We start from the raw sequence: 9,857 nt of genomic DNA, 5'->3' as shown, positions 1-9,857 counted from the left end.
AGATCTGTTTGGATCACTTCTGTTTCAGTTACACCGATATATTTTTACCGATGAATTTCCCTTACCTGATCAAGGAATGGAGTGACAGCCCAATTAATTGCTTGAAAAAGATGAGACAATCCACGAGCATCTCGGTTTCCTGGGTTCCCCACTTGGGAGACGAACATTGTAAAAACGTTCTGCCAAAAAGACACGTCTTGATCGCGCATACCAATTTCTACCCTATGAAAAATGTAGGCTTTGCATATAACTAAATCCTTTTCTTTAGTAAACTTAAGACCAGGAATTCTAGCAAACATTTTTTGAGATTTTTGAGTACAGTAGAATGAAAGATTAAGATAGAGAAGGTATGATTTTGGAGTTGAAATCGTAAGAAATTTATAGGGAGTGGAATGAGATCCGTTGGATGATACTAGTCTTTGTCGGCTCAACCAAGGCCGATCGTCTTATTGTGAGACGAGATAAATGGTTCTATTATAACGCTCATATGTATATATATATCATATATTGCAACCTATTTTTTCAAAACACAACAAAAAACATTCTCAACAAAAGAGGTTCTTCATCCAACACCATATTTTTTGAAAGCAAAGGGAAAAAAAAATTTATCTGTGGAAGCAGAAGAGGCTTGTCCATTATGTTTCATGAATGAACATAGTCTGATGCAATGTCCTTGGATGTATTCTAAGTGTCCACAAGTTGGTTGTTCAGCTAACAGAATGGTCGCTAAATCACAACCAGGAAATCTCAGGTATTTGCAATGTCAAGATCCTAACTGTCGTGAAGAACCACGAATGTTAATGTTATGAAGGAGAAAGAAGATGAAAAGGTAGAAGCATCTTGGAGAAACGTGAATCTTAAAGTCCGGCTAAAGAACCCACAACCCGACAACTTCGGAGAAGCAACATCGCGAAAGAACATGAAGCTTAAACTCCGGCCGAAGAAGCCACAACCCAACCAATTCGGAGAAGTAAAGTTTACTAAACAGATGATTAGTCTTTTCTTTAAATGCTCAACCCCTTGTTTGCAAAAAATTTATGCAGTTGCAAACTTCTACATAGGAAGACACATATGGAAAACACTGATGTGGATGCCCTTCGTGTTTTAAGTTGGAGTGGACTGATTAAGTGTATGAACTGATTCTACCACCGTTATGTTATCATTAGCTTAATTAATGGAACTATCTTTGTATTTGCACCACTCTTATGCTTATATCAAATAACCTTAGATTTCATTAAACGTTACTTAGTCTCACGTTAGCTTTCATTAATTGTTACATTAGACTTAATTACTAAATCATAAAAACAAGGAAATAGAGCATCCTCCTTCATGGAGCAGCTAGTGGAGCGCCTGGTGGAGTGACTTGTGGAGTGGCTGGTGCAGCATCTAGAAAGCAGAAGGGGTCGAACCTGTGAAGACCTCTAAGGATATTGAAACAACCCACAAACTGAAAAGGTCTCCCGTTAATTTCCTTCCACATCGATGCAGCTCTTTGGATCAATTCATCTTCAGTTTTACCGTTAATCAAATTTCGGTTAACTTGCATTACAATACCAAGAAATTGGTTGAAAGCATGACTAATTGATTGAAAATGAGCTGACATTCCAGTAGCATCACGGTTTCTCAGGTTCCCTGTTTCTGTAGCGAACATTGCAAAAACTTGTTGTCAGAAAGCTGTGCAAATTGCTGAATCTTCTTCCTAAGAAAACTTAGGACTCTGGTAGAAATTTTTTGAGATTGAATGATGTTGATTGAAGTGAAATTATGAAGAATGTGTAGGTGTAAAATGTGGAGAAGGTGTGATTTTGGAGTTGGAATCAATTCAAGTTATAAGGAGTGGATTCTCAGCCGTTGACTGGACTAACTGTTGACGGCTCAGTCTAAACATGTCATCTCTGTGTGAGACGATAGACTTCTCTGCTAGAACTGTGTGCTGCCTCAGTATGATTCAATCGGTGTTGTTAGAACCGATCATCTCAGATTGAGTCGATCGACTCCGTCTGAGACACTATGAACAAACCCTCTAATTTAGAGCTGAAAATGATCAAGTGTTTGTAAAAGTTGAAAAAAAAATAAAAAATTTATAAATTGCATTTTCAAATATTTTAAAGTGGGAGTATTTTATAAAATTCCCTGTACACATTAAGTGTTTGAATACTGTACAAAAAAATGGTTTCGACTTAACTAACTAAATCGAGAAATCTCTTCTTTTTGGAGCAGATATGGACATGTAATCTCTAATGTCTAATCTCACATCTCCAATCTTTAGATTACTTACTGATTTCCTTCCTTTTCTTGTTTCTGCATTAAGTATTTAGTTAGGGTTTGATTTCTTCTTTGCTTTTTTAGATCTAATCTTAAACTTTTTGAAGATGATTAAGAACACCAGTAGCAACATCAAACGATCTCTAACACCAGCAGCAAAAGCTTCTCCTAAGACACTTGCAGCAACAACAACACTAAAGATATCAACAACACAGAGATTTAAAAGACCGAGTTCGATGAATTTTCAGACCGATCCAGACCGATTCATCCCTTGGATAGTAGATTTTGGTTATTTGTGTTACCTTTACAACTGTATGTTTGGAAAAGAGGTTGATTATTGGTGGGATGTATCTCCAGTACCAACTGTGTTACTATAGCTTTGAGGAAAACTTTGAGGAATGGTTGAATCTTTGGATCCTAACATCTCTACATGATGTAGATTTGTTTAATGATTTGCATTCGATTCTCTTAATCCAGATCAGGCCATTCAAACTAATCTTGTTAATTATGAATCGGAATGGAATGGTTAGATGTATTTTCAAAATCAGTTTATGTATCATTATAGGATGTGTCGATTGTCTGCTTGATGAATCTAGGTCTGCTTTTAATTTCCTGGTCAGTGATGTAACCGAGTTGACTCACTGTATCATCAGTATTATTATTGACATATGAGGCTCTTCCGTTTTTTCCTATAAGAAAAACTAAATCGAGAAATCAAAAAGTAATTTCCAAATTAAATTTTAGAATGACTTAAAGAAGAAAAAAAAAATATATGTATTTTTATTAAATTTTTTTTTTTACTTTTCAACTTTAAATAGTATTTTTTTGTTCGAGAGGCAAAGCATTTCCACCTCTAGTTTTATTAGAAATTACGGTCTTTTCATTTATCTGTGTCATGGTAATACAATCATAAAATTGTTGTGATTTGAGTTCAAAATTCACCAAGGTAGGATTCGGATTAGAAATAAAATTCAAGAATATACCAAAACTAAGAACAATCTTGTCGACAAGCCACCCAAAAAGGTTGTTGAACCCCATTACAACTTACAAGACTGTCTTTGTTGCTTCTTTTCTTTTCTAATTTAAGCATCCACCAACACTAATAAAGAGAAAACTACACTTGTGATGAATTGCAAACAGTAGCTGTATGGGCGACCAAATCATGATTATTATTTTTAATAAAGACCTCACTATTCGACAGATAAAGACTACCAAATCTTTTTATAGATTTAGGACTAGTTTTTAATTCATAAGAAAATAAGAAAATGACAAAAACATCAAAATCAAAAAAAAAATACAAAAAATGAGCCAACTTCAGCAGTTCAAAACGAAAATTGACAATCCCCGTTGTTCAATAATTGACGTTATTTTCATTCCATCCAAATAATATAAAACAAATGAATGAATGCTATGGGGACCCCCCCATTTTTGGCCTCCATGGAGTCCTTTCAACCACGCGGTAAGTTATGTGCCTACTGTCTGCCTACACTAGACGACATGAACAAGTTGTTGACATTCTGTGATGAGAATATGGTGTTCTTCTTCCCTGCCATGCCATGGAGACCAACAATCATTTGAAGTAAGAATCTATAAGTTAGAACAAGTCTCATGGTTTCAAAAAATATTTCATTCTAAGAATTTCTTGTAAAGTTTTGGAAGTGCATGTTACGGCCCCTTCTTGTTGGAGCTTGAAGAGTGGTTGGAGCTCATAGCAACTAGTGACTTTTCACTTTGCCCACTGCCAAATGCAGCGAGAGTGACTATCTACTTTCATTTGGATTCCATTATAAAGTTTCTTGTAACACGCTTGGAATGTGGGTTGGACCCAAAAGAGTGGTGTTTTTCAGAAAAAATAAAAATAAAACATCATCAGAAATTTTAGATTGTAACACTGTGAAACTTGCTATCAACAAATTGAGATATTAATCATTGCCTTGAGGAGAGAGACTTTGAACATATCATTTTCACGGTAGGTTTTTATCTTGTGATTTTTTACATTTTTATATACAAAATGTAGATCTCACATTTAGATGTCGGTTAAAGAAGTTATTTTTGACTTCTAGAAGCAAAAAAAGAAATCACAAACTAATTTGGGTAAACGATTTCAGAATGACTTTTAGAAATAAAAATGCCGACTTTCATGTGAAGCAAAGATATTAATTTTTTTCTTGAGAAATTAACTTTCTCTCATAAAAAAAAAGGACGAAAACCCTAGTTGGTTGATCCCCTTTCTGCTCAGATCAGCTCTGTAACAGCTGATCTGAGCAGATCAACCTTTACCTCAACCTTCAATCTTCTCTAATCTTAAGTCTGATTACTTATTTAACAGTTTAGGTTTTAGTTTTTGCATTCTCTCTTTTCTTTTCCCGGTGATTTTGGGTTAAATTGATTGGATTTTTATTGTTAATGAGGGGTTGTTGTGTCTTGTATGATCTGGCGAAGAAAACAGATCAAGGCATTCCATCTTCTACGCCATCTGCAGCATCTCCAACTACGAACTTAACTGCTCCCATTAGTAGTTTTGGCTGTCCTTTTATTCCTCTTGGGGCTATTTTATTGATCGAGTTATTCTTACATCATGGTTTTACTCGACTAATAGGACTAGTTTTATGTCTTCTCTGCTTGCTTTCTATTTTTCATACTTGAGTCTTGTAATCCTCTTTGTAGTAGGGTTTTTAAGATCAGATCGTGCTTTAACCGATTTTTGCTACAATCTTGGTGGTGTTTTTTCCCGACGGTAATATGAGTTCCAACATATTTTCCGTTAAGTTTGTGTTCTATGGAGGAAATTTTTCAGCCATCCATGTATTAAGGATCTTAAGATCCTTCTTTTAGAACGGACCATTCAGGTTGTTGTTTGCGGTATGTTTACTATTTTCCTCATGGGTGCGGTTTTAGTTCTTTGGCAAAGAAGAAAAAAAACATATCATCTTCTCTAGCCCTAATCTTTGAGGAAATTAAAGTTTCCTCGGCAAATTTTGCATTGGATTCAACTACACCGAAGTGCTCAGCACTGCTATTATCTTTTCTGTTTGTGGTGTTGAGAGGATCTCGTTATATGTTGTTTTATAATTAGTATGTATGGTTAATACGTTAGGCTTTCTTTTCTTAGTTTAGATTTTCTTTTTTAAGGTTTGGTAATGAAAACAAATACGACAACAAGTCTATGAAGATCATCATCCAGTTCATCTATTACTTAAATTGTTACCACATGTCCAAAGCCGTGTCATCCCGATATATTCTGATTCAGAAACTTAAAGATCGATTCAGACTACCACTGCTACTTGAGATACTTTGGTTACTACTCGAGGAACTTTGGCTACTTTTTGGATACTGTTACTATTAGTTGAGTTACTACTACCTTGATTGCATTATGCAATCTAAACTTAAAAAATTTGAACTCATGTTATTTACATGTTTTGAGAAACATTGGTTGGATTTGATCTAGTCGTCTTCTTGTGTTTCTATATATAGTTTTACTTTCAACATCAGTTTGTCTATAGATATTTGGTCCTCTCTTTTACGAGAGAGAAGAAGGTTTTATGGAAAAAAAATTAGATCTGAAGAAATATATTTGATAGGAAAGAATTAGTGGAGATACTACAAAATATATGATCTTGAAAAATATATAAAAGATTTATGATTTACGAAGTCGGTTTTATATCTACGGAGTCTGGTTCTTATGGGCATGGAAAAGCCCCACTTTTGCACCCACTATGGGCATGGATAAATAGCAAATTTTCCACTTAACCAGGCGAAGTCAAGTTTCTACCGGCGGTCGAATCTCGACAGAGCACCCAACGGTCTAGTTTAGACCGATAGCGACAGAGACTCGGCCGCTCGATGGAAACAAGATCGTCCACTAGATCTAATCCAACAAACATAAATCCATTAGTTTATAAATACCCAGTTCTAATTTCATTTGAACTCACACTTTCTTCCTATTTTCTTCGATTTTCTAATTTCACAAAATATGAACGTGGCTCAGTTCATAGAAGAGCAACCTGCTGCCGAATATCGAAGAGTTATCGAGCTAATGTGCAAAATGAAATAAGAAGAGAAAGACGTGCAAGAGCTACAAATCATCGCAAATTTAGTATCTTAGAAGATGATTGCATCTGCAGGAATTATGTTTTCTTCAATAATCATCCAATCGTTGATTGTGCATTACATGCCATTCCATTTTGGGGACGCGTTTTACTGAAATTTGAAAAAGAAACAACGAACCTTAACAATCGTGATTCGATGGTGTTGAGTGCTATGTCCTCCATAATTTCTAAGAATGTTAACAAGTATATTGCTATGATAAGGGAAGCGGCTCGAAATATAATAAGTAGTGAAACCATGCTGGACATTGATCAAAGGTATTATGCAGAGTGGCTCCATAACAACAGAAAGGATTTCCAATATGGAAGTTGTTATGAAATCTTAAAAGTGTTTCCCAAATTTATCTAATTTATATGTTTTAAGTTCTTGATTTTAACTTAAGTAGAAAACTTTAGAAAGAATATTATTACTTATTAAACAAAAATGCAATTACATTAAACCACGATTAAAATTTATCAAACTAACGATTTCCAAATATATATTTCCCTATGCCTATGTGATCCTCCGAAAACTCACTATTTTGAGTCTGAGATGGTGGTTGAGTAGCATCAGGCGATTTAAAACATTGATATGGTACCAGAGATGGTTGAATTGGATGAGTAGCTGCTTGAAATCGGTGAAATGCTGAAGTACTTTTTATGGTATAGATTACGGATTGCCTAAATGCATCCATATTTACGCCACCAACAGGAGTAAGTACAGGACCTTGGGGCATGAAACCAATATGAGACTAGAACTGAATATCTGTTATCTCCACGTATGCTAATGATGTTTCTCCTGCTGTTGTTGGTAGCTGAGTATCTTCCACATAGTCGGAGTAGAATGACGACTTCTTCGACCTGCACGACTTCTTACACTGCTATCACTAGGGTAAATTCCATCACGACCTAAACCTACTTGAGAACTTGACCCTAACGGGGTCTCGGGTATTTCGAAACTGAAATTCTCCCGCTGTATCTGCATCTATCTCAAGTGAAAACTCGGGAATTTATCGAAAAAAACGTTAAAATGTTCAACTGGTGATGATACTCTTCTGGTGATTCCACCACACCATAGTATGGATACCTCTACTGCATACCTTCATTACTAAGTGGAACTGTAACAATATCTCTACGGGGTAATAAAGTCTGGACTTCCCAAGATATTTGAGGCATATTTGACGATCCCATTTGACTGCTAGGGTACGTATATGCTCGCGCGTCGGTGATGGAGGTTGGGATGGAAGATCTGTAAGTGGCAAATTGACAATTGCTGGAAAGTCAATACTACCTTAGTTTTGTGGATGAACTGTAATATTTAGCTTGCATACCTTTTGAAACCAGCTGTAGTAATCAAAGTCATCATCTTGGTTTTGGATCAAATCTTCAGCTTCTTCCCAAGGTTGTCCATTATTTATCAACGTGATCCAATCATCCTGTGAAATTACTGAAGTTGGAAATTGATTGATTGCTTTTACCTTTCTACGTTGTACCTGAAACATAAGTTTTTCTCCGTAGTACCAAATACCATGACCGATAACAGGACCGTAAAACAAAAGTCACTTAAGGCTTAACTGTAGCATGCTTTGTGCAATTGGTTCATGGTACTCGTCAATAGAAGTATACGATATTTTCCTAATGTTGATACTAGTTCTGCACACTTGTTGCATCCTTTGCATAGCAACGACATTTTGACCATCATTAGTTTGACCAACCCAATTATCAGTTTTGTACTCGTACACAATTGGAAAAAAATAATCGTAGATCGTGAAGCTCAGGTTCGCAGACCTTAAAGTGAGTATACCACCAATACTGAAAAATAACATCGATGAACATTGTTGTGTTAGTACATTCAATACCAGTTCAACAATTAACTCGATAATGAATCATATAATAAAAAGGGATTGTGGTTCTTACCTCCAATACGACCCAAAATCCATTCAAGTTATTTGTATCCTTACACAAGCATTCACCGAGACTTAAGTATAGTTCACCCAAAATCCATTCAGTTATTTTTAACTAACAAGTCACTCTGGTTTGTTCTCTAGAGAAGGAACTGATTTATTTTTTTTTGTGAATGAAAACTGAAGTAAATGTTAGTAAAGGTAAAGCTCTGATCGCAGGAGGTCTAATTTAAATCGCTAACGGTACAAACTAAACCGAGTGATCGAGTCTTGATCGCTTAACGATGTTCCCACTCTTCATTTCTCCAAAAGTCCCCTACCCACCACCCACTTGGTGTCGTACTTTAAATACTTGCTTACTCAAGCCACATCTCGAGCTTAACCAAAAAGGCCTATAGACCTACACTTCTAGGCTAGCAGACCTCGACAGGCAGCTCCTGGGGTGGGGACCGCTCCCCCACAAAGTGAGGTGGAAGGAGAAGAACTACACCTTGTAAATAACGTTTGATGAGTATCCATGTATACAACTGTGCTTGCTACATACAAGAGTTGTAGATAGGTCGATATTATCCACATGATGAAATCTCTAACCCTTTGGGTTTGTGTTCTTTCAATTGTTTTTGTTGTACATGCTTGGTGTCAGATATAATACAAAATATTGTCTCACTATTCAACAGCATCGTGCATCCATCCATGAGATCTAGTACAATTGTTGCAATAGCACTAACCATGAGTTTGATTAATATGAGTTGTACTTAAACTTTGGGATTACAATCTTTGATTAGGTGGGAGTGGGATATCAATTTAAACAAGATTTTTGTGATGGAATTAGAACAGTAGTTTGTTTAGATTTTAATACAAGTTTTTAAGTAAAAAAGGAACGGAAAAGAAAGTGTTTTTTTTCTTTTGATGTGTCGTTGTTTATGTGGTACACTTCCCACATGGTTATACTGTTACACTTTCACGTACAAGTCTACATCCATTACAGTCTGTCTGTCTGTAGTGTACTATGATGAATATATTAAAACCCCACTGCAAATGGCAATAGCAATAGGCATCTTTCATTTAAACCCTTTCTGAATTAACATGCATCTAACGTTTCTCCACATTGATTTTTCTCTACCTACAAACAACCACATATGGGAACTAAACAGTAGCATTGAATTTGTGTTGCAGAATTGTACCTTTAAAATATCTCTAGGTAAAACCAGGATTGAACGTGGAAGAAGGCGATGAAAGAATAAAGAAATCGCTTTGGATGAGCTGAGAATAGAAAGAAAAAGAAAAACAAATTTTGGTTCCTATACGTGTGGTGACTCAATAGATTGGGTAACCCCTGCAATATTGAATATGTTCTCCGTCGCCATTGTTATAAGTTGCGTTGTGATACAATTGAAGAATCAATCCCGCAGTTTTTGTGTGGATATGCGTCCTCGCTACTTAGTGGGAGTTTTCTTAAGGATTTTTTTGTTGATAAATACATAAATGATTAAAAACAATTATGAATTATCATGAATTGTCAAATTACATATTTATTTTTACCGCTCAATCCAGATCGGCCGATATACCGCTAAAATATACAAATAATAACTGTGCTTGGGAT

Source organism: Papaver somniferum, chromosome 7 (genome assembly GCF_003573695.1).
Source record: "Papaver somniferum cultivar HN1 chromosome 7, ASM357369v1, whole genome shotgun sequence".
In the NCBI taxonomy this organism is placed as follows: Eukaryota; Viridiplantae; Streptophyta; class Magnoliopsida; order Ranunculales; family Papaveraceae; genus Papaver; species Papaver somniferum.
This window is presented reverse-complemented; position numbering follows the sequence as displayed.